General features: G+C 32.3%; 1 long non-coding RNA gene across 1 annotated transcript; it reads left to right on the top strand.

Moving 5' to 3' along the window:
- The first annotated feature begins 6,961 nt into the window (after positions 1-6,961).
- On the top strand, positions 6,962-10,802 carry LOC128241629 (uncharacterized). Its single transcript, XR_008262417.1, has 4 exons — positions 6,962-7,068; positions 8,188-8,247; positions 9,801-9,898; positions 10,511-10,802. It is a non-coding gene; the product is annotated as an uncharacterized LOC128241629 (long non-coding RNA).
- Positions 10,803-23,110: the final 12,308 nt, after the last annotated feature.

Here is a 23,110-nt window from a genome sequence, read left to right on the forward strand (position 1 = left end):
CAACTACAGTATACAGTCACCAGCTCTCAATATTAGGGTATACATGTTCCTTGGATATCGTTAAGTTTAATATTCCTAACAACCATGTGCACTAAAGATGGGAACTTGTAGCAGTGTAAGAAATAGTACTTACTGAAATATTCACATCATTTTATAACGTATATTTAATATTTTTCTGGATCGATTTTGACAACTAGCGTCCGATGTCATCTATTACAGCGTAAACAAAGATGTATAATTCTAAACAAAAATTGAAATATAAAGAAAACATTTACCTCCCTTTGCTTTAATTGGAAATTAATTTGACTTAGATATATTGAATGAATGTACTGAAATACAGTTTATTTCCAAATTCGGAATAACTTATGATCAAACTATATTTACATGAAACTGCATTCTTCGTTTAAGGTTGGTGTGTGTCTCCCGTTTGGTACATGTTAGCCCTTGGCTTTTAAGCCTTTAAACAGGTTTGTTCTGAAATATTTTCTACCGGGCTTGAATCTTAAGTGCCAATGATTTTATTATAATGATGCTGATACAGACATACTCGTTTACATTGTATTTCCTTGAAGGACCAGAAAATATCAACACTGCTGTATAAAAATATGAAAGCGGTATATTTGCAACCATCGCATTATGTATTTTATATTTGTAACATTGTCTATCCTAAACTGTAATACATATAAGTAGAACTGCAATGACATCATGTTGATTTCGAATCGATATTCAACTTTTCAAATCCTTACGCCAAAAATAGGTTTACATCAACTAATCACTGTTTCGAGAAATAATATTATTTTAACAAGCAGTTATGTAATATATGAATTGAATAATATGAATTGAAAGTAAATAGATATATTTAAACCTGAATATCACTGATGACAATCAATGAAATGCGAAAGAGAGCGCAAGGAATCAAAATACATAGGAAGACATTCGGATCAACTCCAGCTCACAAAAAAAAATACAAATTAATCTCGACGGACACCAGAATAATGTAGAATTATAAGTCAACCACGGATAGCCATTCTTACTCTCCTCTCGTTTCATTATGTCATGTTTAATAAGTCGTTCGTCGTTGATACAAATCCAACCTCGGCTTTATATTTTCATTATCGGACGTTACACTCTGCACAGTTTTAGGCTTACATATTCTTCTTTCAACAGGACACGAAGATTAAGGTGGTGCATAGCTTTGATGTTTCTAATGTATGCGGACGAACTTATACACCTTAAATCAACTTTAGCAAATCCCCACCACTTTGATCCTCAGACCGATATCAACAATATACCTCCTCTTTATAAATGGATTAATTGATATGGCATTTGCTTCTATAATATAAAAAAATGGGTCTGACACTCTTGCTGAAGATATAGTTCTCGCATCTTTATCCGTAAATGGACTTAATGCAATGTTGGAAATTTGTCAGAACTATACCGCACAATGGAGGTACCAATACAATGCTTCAAAATGTTCTGTGATTGATTATAACGAGCATGGACGCATACAAACGGTGATTGAAGAGACTGATTGCTACACACACCTTGGTGTCAAGTGTGACAGTTTTTTACCACTACTCACCTTGTATCGGGTGGCTGCGTTAAATTGAGAGGCACCGTACTGTCAATATGTAATTGTGGGTTTAACCCGACATCAATAAATCCACTTACATTGAAAACAATATATAACAGCATAGTGTACCTTAATTTTTGTATGGCTGTGAACTATGGAAAAATCTACGCAAAATAGACATCTTAAAACTAAAACGGGCCCACATGTTTTGCATTAAAATTATTCAATCGGTTGTTTTATGGATAAGAACAGATTTTGCATTATGTTCAATTTCATTAAATTCCATTGAAACTTGAATCGATTATAAAAAACTTCAGTTTTTCGGCCAGATTTGTCGCCTTCCGAACAAATATATACCAACGACAGTGTTCAAAAATAGGCTCATAAGATAAACTACGAACACCAATCTAAGGGTTATATCACCGAGTTATACAGACTCTTACAAAGTATAGATTGCTGAATATATGGACATTTATATCAGACAAGGAACATCTCCTACTAAGCATGTCTAGAATAGAATATTGCACTCGTGTGTGACTTGTCTGATAAACGTGAACGTGCGGCGATACTCTTAGCATACCTCCGTTACGACAGTTGCTTCTATACGTGTTGAATGAAAAACAACCTTCATTGCTATGGGAAATTGCGAGAGTAAACGACATTTTGAATTATCTTAAAGAGTACTTAAATGGTAGGGAAATTATCATCGCGAACTTTAGTACTCAAAGTGTCACTGATTAAAGACAACTTTGTTATTCATCGCCTGTGCTATTATCCACAATAAAGTGATCTTCAAAATAAAATGGCAGTTTTTGTATAAAAAATCATTGAATACATGACATTTCTGAAATGTACACCCCTTGAACAATGCATTATTTATTACGTGTTGTTGCTGGTGGACTATGTACGACTCCGTCTTGTTACCACTTTCTGGCTCATGCAGTATGTTAATATGATACCATTAGAGTGTCGACAAAGCCAATAGCAGTATATTTGCGCATATAAAAGTGGTTCTGGTGTCTGTACCAGTGATCTATTGCCATTATTGTTTATTCATATAATCGTATGATTTATTTTTCATAAGTTGTCATATATTTTCAATCGATGTGCACTCATTAGACATAAACTGAAATCTTCATATATTTGTTCCCCTAAAGTTGATATAATATAACACATTGGGTTCGCGGATGCAAATTGAAACCTAGAATTTTTCTTTCGTCTAGCTTTCTAACTTTGCAATTAGCTATAGATAATGATTTAATAATACACATGTCACTATAAATAGTAACATTTTACTGTAGAAATTCGTTTCCGCAATAATGATTATCGTATCTGCCCGTGAGATTATCACGGCACGTCAGGGTGATTATGGCATAATTGCCTGACGAAGACAAAAACGTGCACACTGACCTCATTTTTACGAAAATAAAAATTGCCGCCGTATACTTGGTAGGCAAACATTTAAACATTAAAAGCTTAAAAGGGATTTAAATGGAACTATCGAAGCAAAAGTAGTGAAATTAGTTTTACCAATAATGACACCTTCCGTGTTTTAGTAACGAGTATTACCCGAAACGTACCGGATGTTTACATTCGGTAAAGGTCATAAAGCAGTGAGACAAGGAAATGTTTTTTGAAACGGTTTGTTTTACTTTATTCGCTGAAAAATGTTAATTATTCCAGCGAAATGGCTAGGGTCATTAAAGCCGAGATTCTTATGAAACTGCTCATAGGCTTGATCGACCCTAGCTGTACTCACTTATTGAAATGAACATCACAATCAGCGGATGTAAAACAGTAAAGTTGAAAATGGAAAAAAAACAGGCTTATTCTGAAAACACGAACGAAAAGGTTTACTATTTTGATTTTCAGTCATTCTTTATTTGTTTCAGCTAATGCCCTTCAAAACCATTTGGTTATATCTCAGTTTTAAGACTTTCTGACTACATGCTAATTATATGACGTAATCTTCATTATTCCACAAAATCATGTTTTTAAATCCATTTGAAATCATTGACAAATGACAAAACATATGTATTATACAGTATAATACATGGTTGACCATGGCTTTTGGTTGATAATTGACCCAGTGAAAATAATTGCCTTCCACTGGGGCTATTATCAACCAAAAGCCATGGTCAACCATGTATTATTTTATAAATAACTTAAGTTGTTGTAACCTTAATATGATGCAAAAAGTATTCCTCTTTTCTAACGAGTGGTATTCATATATATTCTGTGCATGTTTGTAGTATAAACACTCGTATATGGTTATATTATGTCCTTCAATGCATTTGTACCATATAACACATATATGATGTTATAGTAGGGTGTATACAAGTGTATACATGTATCTGTTTTATATGCTTCACTGAAAGTGTTCATTTTCTTGTACATTTATAATACTCTTCAAAAAAATTGTGCAGTGATGTATAGTTAATATTTGAATTATCTATGCATCCATAAAAATGAAAAACCCATTTAAGATTGTACATTTATTTCATGTACGATAAAACAGCTTCAAACCCCTGACAAATATGAAACATACGGAAGAAATATAAAGTAAAATATTCAGTACACATGACCATCATTATACTTAGATCAATCAAGTCGGAAGATTAAACAAGTTACACTTATCGTTTAATATTAACTCAATTGTGTGGCGAAACTTCACTTGTTAACAAGATCTGTTTCTTTCGCCTGAAACTTCTTTTAGTTTCGCCTTTCATTTGAAGTAGAGTATGTGTAATTGATTCCATTTTATGAATTTTAATTGCGTTTCTTTTCTGTTTTAGCAAACATAAAATCCAGGGTCGGTAACAAACATGCATCTGAAGACAAATGGATGAAATTATAGCTAAATGTTTTCTATCGTGTTCTTAAGCTGAATGTATTCACACTTAACCTTAATAGTACTGAGAGAAGTTTCAAATGAACCAAACTTAACCTTAATAGTACTGAGAGAAGTTTCAAATAAACCAAACTAAACCTTAATAGTACTGAGAGAAGTTTCAAATAAACCAAACTAAACCTTAATAGTACTGAGAGAAGTTTCAAATGAACCAAACTAAAAACGATAAAAATTTAAGGAGATTGTTTCGGAATTCAACACTTCAACCTAGAAGACTGAAACTCAAAAAGAACAACATCTCTGATATGATATTAAGGTTTCCGTTATACAGGCATAGGCAGTTTGGATGCCTGGTGATACCATATTATTTTTAAATCTGTTATAATTGTTTCATGAAATCACCGATTCAACGAATCAGCTTTAAAAATCTTGTTCACGTATATTTTGATTACGAGTAAGAATGACAAGCTTGGAATGTTACAGGTTCGGTAAACGTTACGAAGCAGGTTTGGTAGATGGAGTATATGTATGCTTACAAAACATCTCGACATGGTATTAAAAATCGATACGCTTTCGATTATAATACTTACATTTAAGCAGTAAATTCGAAGCTCTATTGGTAGAAGTGTATATATTTTTAGTTAAGATATCCGATGTTTAATTTAGCGTGACATTTCATCCTTTATAGTTTGGTATGATTTGTCTTGTACACTGATTATATGTATGATAAATGCCTGACAGAAACATTATAAATACATTTAATACATTTATTACTGTAACAGTATTTGAACGTGAAAAAGTCTATATTTATCTCTTGCAAGGCCAAAAGCTTTTTTCCTATGTTTTTATTTTTTCACTTGATCCTTATCATGCTCTTTAAATGCTTATATGGTTGTGATTGGAAGTGATCTCCTGTACAGCTCCTCTATTCTTGCATACCGGACGTGTGTTTCCGGTCATGTGACAAGGGCTGGAAAACCCCATCTTACATACCCCATGTAAGATAAGTCACGCGCCACTTCTTATTTCTCTTATTGCATGGTTTATGAAAATAGTATTATGCTATTTCAATAAAGCGCAATCCAATATACATCTATACAAGACTTTTAATTAAAATTTAAAATAAATAATCGTAAAAAGCGATTTTTAGTTATTTAAAATTAATGCGCTTTATGACATAAGTAAACAACGTCGCACGCGGTTTTTGGTGAAATGTACAAAAGTTCGTTTTCTACTTCATTTTTTTCCATAAATTGATAATTTTAGATATATAAGAAAAAATATCAATCATGTTTTTCAGGTCCGGATCGAAAAATCCGACCCTCGGGCACGCTGCGTGGCCGATAACTCGGCAAGTCTCGTTAACGGCTTACGTGCGTGCCCTCGGGTCGGATTTTCCTATCCGTACCGGAAACACATGATAGATACTTATAATATTTAACTCTCTGAAATATATACTCCTCAAGATATTTAGACATTATTCAATTAAAATTAAAAGTATTGGCTGATTTTAACGTAAATCTAACATAGTATTATCTATACCTATGTGTATTTGTAAGAATGGAGGGTAATTGCCTTCATGCGCAGTATTCTTCAGAGGGCACGTGGTAAACGTGCGTAATTTGTTAAACAGTAAATGTGAAAATAAAGTGCTTATATAAAAGGAACCAGTGTGTTTTAATGAAAATTTATATGGTGCTTCGGTCTTAACCCCGAAAGTATATTCGCTAGATCATATTATGCTTGTGTTGTCGGTTACAGGAATATGTATAATTCAGAGGCAAATATATCAATGTTTGCTCTATACAAAGTCTAAATTTATTTTGACTGAAGTAAATAAAGTGTAGAGATTGGTTTCTGAATAATTCAGAAAATATTTTGCCAAATGGTTATTGCACCTATATCAATGTATACCTTTACATGCAGAAAATGTGTATAAAAATAAGATAAACATTAATTGCAAACAATATAAGACCTTTAAAATATTTTGTGCACTCCAAACAAGATGCCTGTATTCAGTATAAAAAGAGCAATGTTGTTTATTTATATTGAAATTAATTGAACGGTTTTGTTTTGTTTATACCATTGATTCATTGATGTTCATATGTTTGGGACATATATCATGTAGGTAAGTAACACTGACGTAAACACTGTCATCCAGTCAAAGTGTTACCAAATTACTTCATAAAATGAAAAAGCAACAAATGTTGAACACTTTATCTTAAGGACTAACATTAGGCCCACACCAATAATTCAAAGATGACCGAAACAATCCAAAATGGCCACCATGCACGTTTGCACAATTAAATTGCGCTATAAAATGTTTTTATAAACAACTTATTATGTCCCTTAGAAGTATTACCGACATAAAACTAGTATAACAGTTAAAACAACAAGAGTTTGTTAAACATCAGAGACAAATGTATTTTTAAATTTATACAAATTGTTTGGCCAGTGTTTAATTTATGAACGCCCCTCCGCGACTTGATAATCAACTTATATAAACAGCATTTTGCCTTTCTAAACTAGTGAAGTTATTGATGCAAGGAGTTCAAGATGAATTCTCTAATCTATTCTTTAATTTTCTATTTATATTATTCATATTAATTTCACGCTTGGAGTTGGTTACTGCGTTATCTGGGCCGTATGTTATTATTACTTTGCTCATTTTTCGTTCATCAATCTAGTTAATAGTAGTTTATTTTAAATCAATAAATTTAGAATATAAGATGAAATAAAAAACTACTCGTAAACAAAAAAATCTAAAGTATTCAAGTATTTTGTAATATTTTATTGAAATCGTTTAAATAATTAAAATTAATGTTGAATAAACCTTTAAATAATGGAAATGTGAATATTTTTGTCATCCAGCAATAAGCAAGTACTGGTAGAAAATTACGCGTTCATTAACGGAGATAAAACAGTGCGCTTTTTACCAGATGCGTGTTTGCTTACTTTTCGTGATTTTATATGCGTTCGAATATGTCATATTGGCAGAAATCCAGTTTCACCTTCGATTCATATTGGGAATTAAATATCATTTTATAACTCAAAAGTGAAATGTCGAAAACAATGGTTTTTTATTAAGGATACAGTGTTCACATTTGTAATATGTAAGATTTAAAATTGAATTTTTTTTATTCAGATCTATTTATATATTTATGTCTGTGTTTATGTCTGTGTTTCTAGCAATGTTAGCGATATACGGCCGTGTACAACTGCCCTGTACAAATATAAGTTACGTCTTTCCTGCACCAAGCCCGCGATGTCTTTGATCTGTACATTTTTGTTAAGAAGATGATTTTTTTGTCATTGAAACCTACAGGCAGTACATTCGGAAATCTACATTTTAAATTTAAATTCTGTTTGTGATACCGATTGATATCTTTGTTTTCACATACCGAAAAGGATAAATAAATGTCGAAAACAATGGTTAAAATTAAGGATAACGAGTTTAATTTGAAAGAAAGATCATAATGAATACACGGTTACAATCTTGTTGTCAGTTATTAATATTTTTCATTAATGCATTTTTAGTGAGTAGTTTAAGGTTTATCACTCACAATTTATGTTGTTATACATGTGTATATATTGATTTTGAATAAGAGTTTCACTTTAAATGGATGGGTGATAGATAATGCTTTTTAATAATACCACATGAAATGTTAAATTAAAATTCAGACTACGTATTATTTTCTAAATATTTTTGTCATTTCTATGAATTCAACCGGTTAAAGCATACCAAGTTTGTTATTCCTTGCAGAAATGAATGCTCGAGAATTGTGCGAAAATCAAAACCCAGATACACGTCGTGCGAATTTTTGTGAGTATAAAACGAATATGAGAAGTCGCGTACTGCAAAATGAACGTGTATTTATTGAGAATATATGAGTGCAACTGTACAATTCGAGAAGTTGTTGCGATATGCAAAATACACGTGTTCATTGAGTGCTAAGCTACAAAAGTATGCGTAGAAAGTAAACACTTTCAGAGGCCTTTAACATGTCTGAATGTGTGAACGATGTCTTACATGTATGAGTAGGTTTACGCAACGAGGTACTTTAAAGCACTTTACATGCTCCATTGTACCCCAGTGTGGCCCGTCTGTGTTGCACACAAACTAGTTTAATACCCTAGTGCCAATTTCTCGAAACTTCTTAAGTCCCTTATGACAGGACTAAGGTAAGCTTACTATTTTTGTATTCCAATAATTTTCGTAATATTTATTTATATAAAGAGTTTTTATACTTAGAAATAATCGTTATGATAATCACAATAAACCATTTATTATTTATCAAAATCCAATTTAAGCATGTAATTTGACTTATTGAAATAAGCTACTTAAGCCCGTTAAGATTAAGAAGTTTCAAGAAATTGGGGCCAGTACATTTACATTTAACTGACCGTTCCAAGGCGGTACCTAACAATCCTTATTATTAAATAGTATATGTACCGTGTTGTTTGTGGAGTTTTGTGCTGTAGTTTCATGTTTTAGGTTGGTGATTGTTTGTTTTTGTGTTCTATGTCTTTGGCGTTGACCCTATGCCACTAAGCGGGGTTTTTGCTCAAGCTTTCGACTTCTGTGCTGGTTTCTGTAGTTTTTCATATATTTATTGTTATGTTGTTTATCTCTTGTAAAGTGTATGTACGGCCTTGACCCCGTGTCTCAAAATTAGGTCTTCTTTAGAATATTTTGGATTACTGATCTTTTATTTGTAGCCTGCGTTGTATTATTAGACCATTCATTAGTAATGTATGGTAATGAATAATTAGGAAGCACGAAGAATGTCAGAGCATAAGATTTGCAATAATTACATATAAAGATAAAACTTTTTTTTCTCAACTTTTTACAAACGTACTGTTGCATATACAAGCACACGTAAAAGTGCAAGTTTATTCCCTTCTAATGACTCGTTGTTCAGCAATGGTCTTCTTTTCAAGCTGCACTATCACAGATTGACAGTTTTTACATATTTATTTGTGTTTCAGAAGCAGTTAATATTTGGCCTTAATGCCTTCAATAAAGTCATGTAAGATATCTCACTCTAGAACAGATCTCGATTGTTTTGAAAATTGCCTTTTGATTTTTCTGAAAGCGTTAGTAACGCTTTAATCTATAAAACATTAATTTTCGAACGTAAATATGTAAAAACAAATGAGATGTCAGCAGTCTTCTATCACTGAACTTTTGAACAACAATTGGCTCATTCTAAGACTAAAAAATAAAAAGTCGTCAAAACGGTCAATCTGTTAGAGGGCAGCTTTAACATAAATTGTTATGAATCAATCAACAACGTTGCCAATAAGACATGTACAAAATGTTGCACAGAGTACCAAAAAAACTATATTAATTGCATTTGTATTTGTGTCATACAGTGGATGGAGCCGATGCAGAGGATCTGTTTACTACTTTGCAACCGAAAAGTATTGCTGTGAAGGCTGGAAGGCAGACAGCAATGGATCCTGCACAATACGTGAGTTTTTTATACACTCCTTCTGCTTTCTTTAACTGATGCAGGTACAAATTAATTGATTTGTGAAACGTATATTGGCTTGTTCCATGTTAAATTGGTCATAGTCTGATATTATGTTTCATTCATTTTGTAACAAGGGTGATAATTTATTGATAAAAACGTAGTGAAACCGCTATTACTAATGAAAGCCGGAGCTACACCTAAAACCACGAGTTATTCGATGTTTCGTATTACTCCGAGGTTTTTTTTTAAAACTTTCAAATGATTTTTGCACCGTTTAGCAGAAGGAAAGTATACGAGTCTGAGGCTTTAAGTATAGGATGAAAGTCATTTATTTATTTATGGGGTTGTGTATAATAAAACTATATTGTGAAGAATCATGTCCCATTTTACGTAAAATTGACCAATGATATCAATCTAAATTGTTAAGAGTTATCCTTAGTGTCATTTTCGTTATTAAATGAGTCTTCATGTGGAATTAATGCATCTGTGAAGGTAAATTTTATTTGATCTCTTTCTTTTTGTTTACAAACTCTACTTGGTGGACGTCATTATTAGTATGGAGTATGTTGGTTTATAAAATGATTGTTCTCAATTTCATATGGAACGCAGCCGCAAATGCATGATTTAAACAAGACGGACGGCGTCGATTCATCTGAATGCACAGAACAAGACGTTGAAGACGCCGAATAATATAAACAAACAAAAACATTAAACGTGATTAACCTTTCAGATGTGTAATTTAACTATAACATGTTTAACAAATAATTGCCGTAACGTATATAACGAAATAAACACAACATGTTTTCTAAGAATTCAATTGTAATAACATGTGAAATAATTACTTTTACATTTCATAGTTTGTATGCATTTAATATTAGTTGAATAAATTTTTGAAAATGCAGTAAGATATACATATAAACAACATTTAAATACTTGTATATTTAAATGATACTTTCCGTAACTCTTTGTCTTACCCCGATGACTTTGAAAGAACTGTTACATTAATACAATTGTTTTAAACATTTGTTTGATGAAAAAATAATCTCTGTTACTGTTTGACAATACCATTATCAATTCTACATGTCTTATATTATTTCAATATCAACCGAATATACTGTCAGATAAATAGTCGCTTTAACCACAATTACTTTCAGTGATTGCTTGTCAACATCATCCATGAAAAACCAAAGTACTATTTAGTCAGCAAAATTTGGTACTGTGAAGGAAATTAACATATTTGTTTTTGGTTAGGTATCAACCCTAATAGGAAATAATAGCTTATCGTGAAAGTGAATACAAACATTAGAATCAGTTGCATTATAATTCCATTGTCGGCAAGCTAACAATGATTACAATAATGTTAAATATTATACAAACTGCCTTGCGAAGGGATTTTCGAAAATAATTTACTAAGGGCCATAACAAATAAAAGAGTTATTGTTATAATGTACTGCACTTCTCCTTATATATATATAATTGAGATCTAGCTTGATCTGACGGGATGGTCAGTTAAATGGTTATTGTAATTATCAGTGAATCAATCCAGTCATGCGTGTTGATCCGAATTTCAAGGGTTTATGAGAATTGTTCATTTTCTCCGACACTACATTGACCTTTTAAACAATGCTGCTTTTTATATATTATGTATCGTATTGTTAAATTCACTATTGCGCTCAAATTGGATTAGCGCGACGTCATTAAACCAATATTTTACGACGTTACAAATATCAGCTATTCTTCTATATAAACGTAAATTGTCAGTTACATTTCTTTAAGAACACATAAATTACAGAAACTATTACTAGCCCTTTATCGTAATGAATACTTATCTAAAATGTAACTATAAGTATTGGTCACATTTTATCTTCCTTTTTAAGCTGTATGAACGCAGTAAGGCAATCGAGCAAATGACCAAGAAGCGCTAGCGCGCTTCATTGAATTTGCGTGCGTGCTCTACTGCGTTCATTCAGCAAAGACGCAAGAAAAAAAATGCAATCAATCATTAAATGCATGCATTACAGACTCTTTAAGTACATATAGTCATCAAAAATAACTGACGTAATGTTGAAACTTATTTAACCTAGGAGAAACATGTCGTCTATGAATGTTTTCTTCAGTTTCCATTTATAAAGGTAATGTACTTATTAAAACTTATTTAAAAGCAAAAAAGTGTCTGACTTAACGCGTTTTTAAGGCGCACGAAGGTTGTTCAATGCGTACTTGTTATTGGAGGGATGATAGAAACTCGATACTATAGAAAAAGTCGGAAAACTACCTTTAAGAGGTTATAATCGAAGGATTGTTTTATCTAACTAAAGGTTATATCCAGAAATAACAGAGTAAAGCTTCGGAAATATGACACTTTGGTATTACGACACCTACATGGAGTTGAATATAGGTTCGGTACAAAACAGTGGCAAAACATGTCATAACATGCTAAACAATTTTATAGAATATCTTTAATAAAAATCAAGCTTAAAACACCTTACAGGAATGATAAACAGGGGTTCAATGATTACACGGTTTTTAATGCTGATTTAGATTTGTGACTTTAAAAAATTGAAACTCAAAATCGTCAATATAACAGTTTGTAAAAGAAAATCAGCATATGCTAAGGAATAAACATACACACGTCCTTTTATTAAATAATGCAAAACGTGCATACAGGTATACCAACAAAGCGCAACAAAGCAAAGTACATTTAACTTATGATGAATGAACAAATTAGTTTGCCCAAATTATAAACAATGTTTTACTATTTGCTCCGAAGGATATGATATATTGAATGGTCCAGATAAAAAAGAAAAACAACTGATACACATTTTCATTTCGACAAAGGTATAACAAAAACAAACGTTTGCTATCTTCGCCATAATCATTTATGTATGGAAATGCATATCGAATAATCGATTATATATGCTTACAACTCACAAAGCCCTCAAATAACTATCGGCTTAAACATTTCGAACACTATTTTAAATATATTTCCATTGAAGAGTTTCTGGATTCGGTTCCCTGAATAATCCTATTGTGCAAGAACAAATACATGTTGTCATCAAGTTTCTTTGCACAGGGAGCCAATTTATGAACCTATCCATCCTTCTAGCTCTATATCTTTAGACGAACTTTTTAAGACTAAGGTACATGATGAAATGAGAAAAAGAAGTTTTGGGATGAAATAAAAATACATAAAATGGTAGTAAATGAGCTCAGAGTGTTCTTGGCGCACTATTACATTTAGTTTCACATAAGCGTATCGTAATGAGTAAGTAACAGGCTATCCAAACAATATTTAAATTTTATTTATAACCGATTGAGATAGGTCGTCTTGCTTTTTAATTTTCGATTGATATACCGGGGTTATTTACTTCGAGGTCTTAAATTATGCACGTTCACCTGTTGCTATATTTAGGTCTAGGATTAAACTCTCTTACAATTAAAGCGTATAATACATAGATAAATAAATTCATATATACACAAGACAAGTTAGTCGAATACTGACACGAAAACATCTTTTACACGACAAGACACCCCAGAGCTATTGAAAAGGTGTCTTCTTACGGTTGTAAGCGGACCATGTACGATAATTTCGAGTAATCTCACTAGCGAAACGGCTTCATTTGTCTGTAAGAGGACACTTTTGAAAAAAAACACGTACTGTATCTATTACGTAATTATGACAATTCAATACAGTGGAGCTAAATACATATATGTGTAAGAAATATATTTACAAAAGAGAATAAGTCTCCTTTGGAAAGGCGATGTTTTCAGAGGAACTATCTTAAGTCAACAGTGAGAAAAAATCTACAACACGTCATGCCGCGTGAGCTCGGGTGAGGACCTTTCACATGTTTAAGACAAAATTTAAACAAATCGCAAAATACACACAAAGTTTGTGAAGGAATTTGTTTGACTCAAAATATCAAATTGACTAGCCTATTAACACAGACTAGCATGTATCGTAACAACTTTGCTCTGCTATACAGCTTATGTAATGAAGCTCTATTCAAATCTATTATTATCCTGTTATAACCATGGTGTCATATTTTCAAATCAATGATTTTAAACACAAACGTAAGTCAGTTTAAGGTCGATTTATTACGATTACGGTCGAATAAATATCTAATCAACTTCCGTGTTTAACAGATTTGACAAATTTAACTTTGTCAAACAATACCTGCTTTCAGTTTTATTGTTAATTTTATACAGTTGAATGTACTTGTGTTAATTGTATGAATATTTAACAATGGTAAGAGCATATTTTTATTTTTCTACTTTTTAATTTTTTAAAATGAAAGTAAGGGCCAGGGTGATTATAACTACTACTTTCGTTTTATATGTATCTTATAGATACATAGTATTAGACTGTGCTGAACTATGTCATATTCTTAAAGGGACTGTACACCAGATTGGCACCAAAAAAGATTTTTTTCTGTAACGAATCTCAGGACAATTATCTAATAGAGTGTGTTACGCTTTGATATCATAATTGTAAAAAAGTACCAAAATGTAAAAACAAAAGTTGTGTCGGAGACCGGGTTCAAACCCGTGTAGCCAAAATTGCAGTCCAGCGTCGTATCTACTGAGCTACGAAGGCTTACTCTAATTTGGTGACATTATTAAGCTATAAACCTACCTCGGTAATATCACGTGATAAAACCGACTAGCCAATCACGCATTAGGAATAAATTCTACCCAGTAATCTTTTTTGATGAAAAATACGAAATAACTGCAAAACTTGAATATGTGGTACTTCAGTAAGTAAGTTTCAATGCATTGTACACATCGATGCCAATTTTCGACAATTTTCTTTTTTATCGCTATTTTTATCATACGGAGTACAGCCCCTTTAAACGTTACCGTACTGACTTCCTTTTCCCTTATAACAGGATCAAGCTAAGAATACTAATTTTTGGATTGGTATCATTTCCGTGGTTTGCTAATTTTGAGGAGTTCAGAGGCGTTTATGATTATCACACGATTATTGGTTTTAGTAAATAAATTGGCTAAATGACATAATAAACTTAAGCTTGGTCCACGACAGATGTTACGAGAAATTGGACATAAGAATATATAAATGTAGGAGCTGATTATCAGCAATTTAACGTTATATAAGCGGAACTTGTTCACTCCGTATTGAATATGACAAACCACAGATACATTTTTAACCTGTACAGGCATAAGTTCGACAAAAGAGAAAAAATAACGTATTTGAATCACATCAGTTTGAATGATATGAATAAGTTTGAATAAAATAGTTTGTCGGGCAAAACCCTTTTTGAAGCTATGAGAAATGTTTAGGGTTTAATAAGGTTAACAATTTAGGTTACTTTTGTGTTTATATAATACAAATAGTTCATTGCTGTGAGGGCGCTATTGAAATTTATAATGTTGACCGAGACGGCACTATTTGAATCAGTGAAATATCAATTTTATTTCACTGAAAAGTCACTATGGGAAAGCATACAATCATAGGAAGTTAAAATGAGAAATACAGGCCCAAATATAATAATATTAAGTTAATTAGTTTTTACAAAATATTCACACAAACAACAATTGTATCTAGATCGTCAGTTAAATGTGACACTTTAATATTGAGGTGCTGTTCATAACACAGTTTAGATATCATAAGAAAAATGTTCGGGACGGACGCTTATCAATTTTATTGACATAAATACATTCTCATTAAATACACAGAGCCTTGTAAATATTCTCCGCTCAATTGTATTATCAATTATTCATGTAAAAATGGTTTGAACATCGATGTAAATAAAACAAAATAACGTTTTGTTCAAAAGAGAAACACATAATAAATTCATTTAAATGATAATAACTTGATAAATTAGTTCACCGTTTTACGTTCTTAGCACGCAAATTTTTCTATAATGGTACTCTCAAGGATGCTTTTAAAACACTTTATGAAATGGTCTTAAACGTGGTTAACAATATCTAATCGATATTAAGCAGGTTTGTTAACTTGATTGCTTCCATTTATATGTTACGAGAGAGCTCTTAAGTTTCGTTTAAAGTAACGAATTTCCCGAAACCTTTTATTACATTTGTACATGCAAAAATATTAGAGGCAACTCAATTCCAAACGTTAATGTGATAAAGAACTTAAAGATGTCAAATGTCTACTTGATGGATTAGGTTTTAGAAAAATATTATGGTAAAATATAACAATGAAACAAAAACACGTTCTTAAACACTGTAAAATCGACGTATATGAGTTTGATCGTTGAGTGCTGAACCATATACCGTCAATATTACTCATATCATAACCCTAAGTCGATCCTAAATTGAGCGTTGACCCTTTTTTGGCGTTGTTGAACTATGTTACGGCACCGATTCTAACTGAGCAGAAAACATCTGTAATATCTTAATTTATAATGTACCTTTTGATATGTATTTAGCATTTAATCACATAGCAATACCCATTTGAATAATACCAAAATTGTATAGGGTACTCAGGCATCAAAACTTTATAAAATGGCAAATGAGATATGACAGGACAAGCTTATTTGTAGGTGGGATGCCTAAATTGCCAGTCATGTTAGCAGTTTTCCTTTGACCATGCATAAAACAAATACAGTAAAACTGCAATCGCTCGAGGTCGCCAGGGACCGAGCCTAAACCTCGAGGAAGCCGATGTTTCGAACGACCCGAGTTTCAATTCTCGACTCTGCTATGAATTTCTTTCAGTGTAGTTTTAGTTTGAAGTCGTCTGTTTACTAAGACACCGATTGTGTGTCGCGTTGTGGAAATCGCTCATATGTTCAAAGGCTGTCGTATTCCACATGTATACTAAATATAAAATGTGAAAGAAATATTTATAAATGAATAAATAGAAATTTTTATTTTTACCAAGTTTCAAGTTTCAAAGTTTATTGGCAGATCGGCATAGAATAGCCTTTGGCCATTAACAACATAAATATGACAAAAACATAAATCAACTTTAAAAAGTAACGGAATAATAATAAATATACATCATGTAATTAAATATGAAAATATAAATTGTTAAACACTTAGAAGGAAAAAGCAGAAATTAACAAAAGTTAACATAAGGAGGATTACTATTGTACAAGGAAAGTATTTCTTAAATTCATGGCTTCTTTAATGTAGATTGCTATCTTAGTTTGTCTTTTGCTTAACATTAGTCGTTTAAACATATTTAAATTTGGCCATGATATATTTCCTAGGTATTTTAAGCGTAAGAGTCTAAATTTACTACAGCATAATACAAAATGGTATTCATTTTCTATAACATTAGCGTTACAGCATTTGCAAAGTCTGTTTTCTCTTGCAATACCGGTGTATCTGCCGACTTCAATTTCTAACTTGTGAGCAGACAATCTCATGGAAGAAAAACGTTTGCGTAAATTATCGTTTTCAATTCTATCAAGATATTCTTCGTATTCAAAATTTGTTTTCAGTGAGCAATATGTTTCTAATTTAGTCATGCTATTTATCGATCCACGCCAATCTTGGATAAACTGGTCACGGAGTCTAGCTTTTAACAAAGGAAAGTATTCGGCATTTACATCAAAATTATCAGTAAGAAAATTTAATCCTAAATGGTTTATAATAGATTTCATCTTAGTCGCCCAGCAAGGGCCATTAATATTATTACACTGATCGAGATACATATAATTCATCGGAGAGTCACCATTTTTCATAATCTTTAACCAGAATTTGATTGCCCTTTCCTTGCAAACGACAGATAATGGTATTTCCCCAAATTCACCGTATACAGCATAGTTAGGAGTCTGTTTTTTGACACAAAGTAAATGCTAAAAATTGAACTTGCAGTTTATCAACTTCTTTAAAATTATAAACTCCCCAGACTTCTGACCCGTATACAAGAATAGGCACAATCATAGTATTGAACAACGATAACTTGGTCTTGACATCTAATTTGACTCGATCGAACAAAATCAGGAGACTATTATATGCCCTAAGGGCTTGATCATGTAATATCTTAACAGCACTAGACATATTGCCTGAATACATAAAATTAATACCTAAGTACGTAAAATTATCAACAACTTCAATAATCTCATTATTTATAAAGAACTCAATATTTCTATATTGCTTCCTTTTTTCAAATATACAAACTTTTGTTTTGTTAACATTAATTTTCAAACCCCATTTGATAGAGTAATGAAAAATAGAGTTAATTTGAGCTTGGAGACTGGCTGCATCAGTAGTAAAAAGCACAATATCATCAGCAAATAGTATCATATACATAGATAACAGTTCAAGGTCTTTAGTACAGAGTGAGTTGAAATCAATATTTTCATATATATCATTTATAAATAATATAAATAAAAGGGGAGATAAAGGCTCCCCCTGTTTCAAACCGATTGTAACATCAAACATTTGAGAATAGCTATTGTCTCTAGCTATTTTTATACAGGATTGGATGTCGCTATATATACACTTGATCATGTTGGTCATTTTACAGCTGATACCTGATTTAATCAAGTTTACCCATAATGCATCTCTATTAACTGTGTCAAAAGCTCTTTGGTAATCTATGAATGCGCACCACAGTTTGGAACCTTTGTTAAGGACTTTTTGTATAGATGCGTGAAGAAGGAAAATTAACTTAATCCATAACGCATCTCTATTTATCGTATCAAAGGCTCTCTGGTAATCAATAAATACACACCAAAGTTTTGACTTGTTGTTTAATACATTTTGGATAATAGCGTGTAAAAGAAAAAATGGCATCAGCTATAGAATGATTATCACGAAAACCAAACTTGCAATCACTAAACTTATTGTTCATTTCACACCAACTATTTATTCTATTCCTCAAAATTGAAAGAAAATATTTTAGAAGTAACATTAACTAATGTAATACCTCTGCAATTAGCAGGGTCCGATTTATTCCCCTTCTTGAATATTCGGACAATAGCTCCCTTAGACCAAGATTTAGGGTAAACACAATTGTCATATATATAATTAAAGATAGTACATAAATATGGTGAACTAAAATCATTTGCATCTATGAAAAAGTCCGTAACATTATTATCGAAGTCACCTGACTTGTAACGGGACATCAGTTTTATAGTTTTACTAATCTCCTCAATTAGTATTTATTCATTAGATAACTCGGAATTTTTATGTAAATTCTCATAAAATATGTCCCTTTGTTCTGTATTCCAAACTACTTTATTTTTGTGCACAGAACTATTATCAATTATCGTATTATGAATATTTATACTAAACGTCATCGGGCAATGATCCGATAACTCGGACAGGTCTAAAATATGCATATAAGTAACAGTCATGATTACAAATTAGATAGTCAACCGTTCTGGCAACAGGGTTATTTCTATAAACACCATGGTACGTATATTTTCCCTCCTCTAATCGCCCGTTTAAAATGCACAAATTGTTCTCTTTACAGAGAGTGAATAATTTTAAACCAAACGCATTACACTGTTTATCGGAGTTTTTACGTACAGGTAAACTATTTACTAATGAATCTTATTCTGGCATGTTGACATAACGGTCCAGGTGTATCTCTGGGATATAGTCCAGCTGATCACCAGACCGAGAATTTAGGTCTCCGGTCAAGTAAACATTCCCACGGTCACTGTATTTACGAATGTCAGAGGATAATTGTTCAAAAAAGTCAAACTGAAATAAAATTGAGTTCGGATTTCTGTAAACTCTTGAATCATGCGGAGGTATATAGCAGACTCAATGATAGGAATCTTTTAAAGAGTTAGTAAATTCCTTTTTTAACTTAAACCTTATATATCCTTTATCATTATTCTCAATCAAGTGTAAATGGTCTGAGTAGCACTTTTTAAAATACACAATAATGCCCCCGCTTGAACGTTTAGCTCAAACTCAACTCAATATTCTTTAATTATATCACAGTTTACATTTAAGTAAAAGCATGTGAAAACGCAATATATATATGTTAACACAGGTATAAATATGTGGGTTAATGGCGGCTTCACAACAGGTTTAGAGTTTATCATTATACAAAATAATTAGTAAGTAAGGGGAATGTGGTTAGTTTAAATAGTATTATTATTATTTTTTTTATAGCAAAACAAATTCATTTATTTGAATTAAGATACAATATAATCGATATAGTTATGAGATATCAAATGAAAAACTATAAAATACATGATCAGATTCGTTTAAAGTGATTAACTAAGATTTTAACAAAAATTGGTGTTTTCCTTAAGGTATCCGGGTTCTTACAATTTAAAACTTCACTAAAGTGTAAGACATTAGGTCTTGAGTAAAAACGACTACTTATGTGTTGTTTTCTGGTAGGATTAAAAAATGGACATGTAAGTAAATAGTGCAGTTCGTCACCGATATCGTTTAGATTACAAAACGTACACTTTCTATTGACATGTGGTACAGCATTCTGTCTCCATCTACCGACTTCGATAGGGAATTTATAATTACTAGTGCGGAAATGCAAGAATGTAAAACGTAGAGATTTGGGTAGCTTTGCTATTAATGATTGGGCGCGGACAATTGAAATATTCATATCCCTCAATGTTAATATTGGATGTTTTACAACAAGTTACATGTTTGATATATTAACGATTACTTTTCAGAGGCCTTACTAGGAAATTGACACATTAGTGCGGATGACAGTTATCTGCTTGATCGTTAATCTGTAAAATCAAGACTGCTCAGGGATTTTAATTTTACTGAATTTAACATTGAGATGCGACGCCCAAAGTTATTCATAAATTATATTACAATTTGTCTCATGACGTTTTAATGTCGCATAATATTTCCTTCTTCTACACTACAAACTTATACTAAAACAAGAAAATGATGATTCTAACAAATGTATGATTCATCAAAACCTGTTAACATTTGATCATGTCAAAATTTACTATTATCGGATAATATTTGTCTTGAATTGAATGCCTTGATACACTGAGACTTTGTTAATGTTGTCTTGATTAAGCGCAGACATATTTTATATACTATGAGTTATATGAGTTTATATCAAATCTTATTAACCATTACATATTTGACGAGCTACAATGACAATTGCGGTACCAATACCAGACAATTCAAGACAATATATGCCAGAACTCGCTCAATATCGACCAAACTCGGCCGTTATAAACAAAACTCGACTTATATGAGTTTCCCCCGTTTTGATTGTTTAACTCGTCCAATATAAGATTTTGAGAAATGGGCCATTTTCATTGGCTGTCGAAACTTGCCTTATATGAGAAATATGCTGGCAATTACTTTTAAAGGTAGCCATTCTGTTTTCCGACTGAAAAATGAGTGCTTCGTATAAACCTTTTAGGAATATTTGAACCTATTAAGTAATTGAACCACTTCGTACGGTTGGATATTACAGTTGTATTTAACCCGGTGGATTTGACGGCTATTATGATTTTGTACACCGACAAAATGGACGACGAAGGTGAAACATACCAAACATAATATTATGACGTTTTGGCAAACGATTTACGAAATTAAGACGAAACGACATGCTTCCTTACAATGTACAGTGCTTTATTCATAAGTATGTGCAATGTCACTTTAAGGATGCATATCAAAATCAAGTCAAGTGTAGAAAAGCAGCCACCCTGAATAAATAAGGGATTAATACGGCTTCAATGTGCTACGTCGGAAGGCAATATTTTGCTTAAAATGAATACTTAAATCAAAGATAACATTTCTTTTACTACACCATTTTAATGAAACAAAGGGCAGTCTATGCTGCTTGCAGAGCACCGCCTTCGTTTTATTACCGGAGTTTGATAAGGTGATTAGTTTCCACAAACACTTTCAAACCTGTCTCCAAAATAATGTTTTGACAGTGCTCCGTCAGACGGCCGTATTGTGAAAAGGTTTGTCTAAGTGTTTTAAATAACTAAACTCTCAATCAAACTCTGGTAAAAGACCGAAGGCGTGGCGCTATGTTTCATTTAATATGGTGAGGAAATATTGAAGTTATCTTTGTTTAAAGTCTTCATTCGAAGCAAAATGTTGCTTTCCGACGTAGCATTTATGACGCAATTTGTCACGTGGTATACACACACTGTTAATGCGATGTGAGTACTGCAGGCTATTGTGGTTATCTTGAAGGATATACGAAGACAGTGCGGTAGTAGACTTTTGATTTGTAAATGAAACTCTTTTGAGCTCTACCTTGCGTGAGCTAAAAGGCTGTTCATCGTGTGGTACTTAGTGACTATAAAATCATGGAAGGCAATGCAGTTGTTAACACTGACAACGCAACTGTTGTACAAATAATTTCGGCAAATATAAACGGCAGTAAAAAGGCCGTATCTGAATAAAATTGCTTTGTCCATTAATGATGTTTGTCAAGAAATAAAACCCCATTAATTTTAAAACCAAATGGGATCCAAGCTGTGACAATGTTAAGCAGAAATTGTGAATTTGACGATTCGGCTTTACCAGCTTCGCCTATAAATGTGGCGCTTTACTTGACATGTTTAATTGATAAAAAAGTTTTCAGGAAGTGTTATTCTTCTACTGTGTATGCAATTTAGTGGGCGCATAACATGCGAATCTTATCAAATCCTAAAGAAAATATGTTTGTTAATAATCTTTTAGAGACTTCTAAACGATCGTGTTCAAATCCTGTATTAAAGAAAGAGCCAGATACCTCAGAAATGTTTATTCAACTTTGTGACAAATATTGTCATGCTAGTGATTTACTTGTTGTCAGAGATGTTTGTACATATAATAGTTGTATCATAGACTGGATTTGTTTACGTTATATTAATTAAGATCAGCTAAGGAATCGTTGATGTTCTTATATAAAATTCTGTGATTCATATTTTCCTTACAGATTTGGTAATGCAATACAAATTTGGAAAGGAAATTATGCCGCTTGTCCTTATTATTTGTTAAAGAAGTATTTGAAATGAATTATCTTGTTAGAACAACTGTTCAGAATACTTCCTCTTTCGACCTTGTTTTCGATCAAAAGCAATTGTAAATTAATAAACAAGGATAAAGCACTCAGTTATACGTAAAAGGGCTCGAGAGTGTTTGGTCGGGCGGCTAAGAGAAGTCGCTGGTACGTTAGAGAAAGGCATGCACTCTTTACGCTCAGGCGGCGCAACAAAGGCAGGTAACTCGGGAGGGGGGAGGAGGGTTCTGCTCGTTGTTTAAGGAGGCATGGTCGCTGGAAATGCGATTCGGGCAAAGATGGCTATTTTGCAGATT

The sequence above is a fragment of the Mya arenaria genome, chromosome 7 (assembly GCF_026914265.1).
Source record: "Mya arenaria isolate MELC-2E11 chromosome 7, ASM2691426v1".
Classification (NCBI taxonomy): Eukaryota; Metazoa; Mollusca; class Bivalvia; order Myida; family Myidae; genus Mya; species Mya arenaria.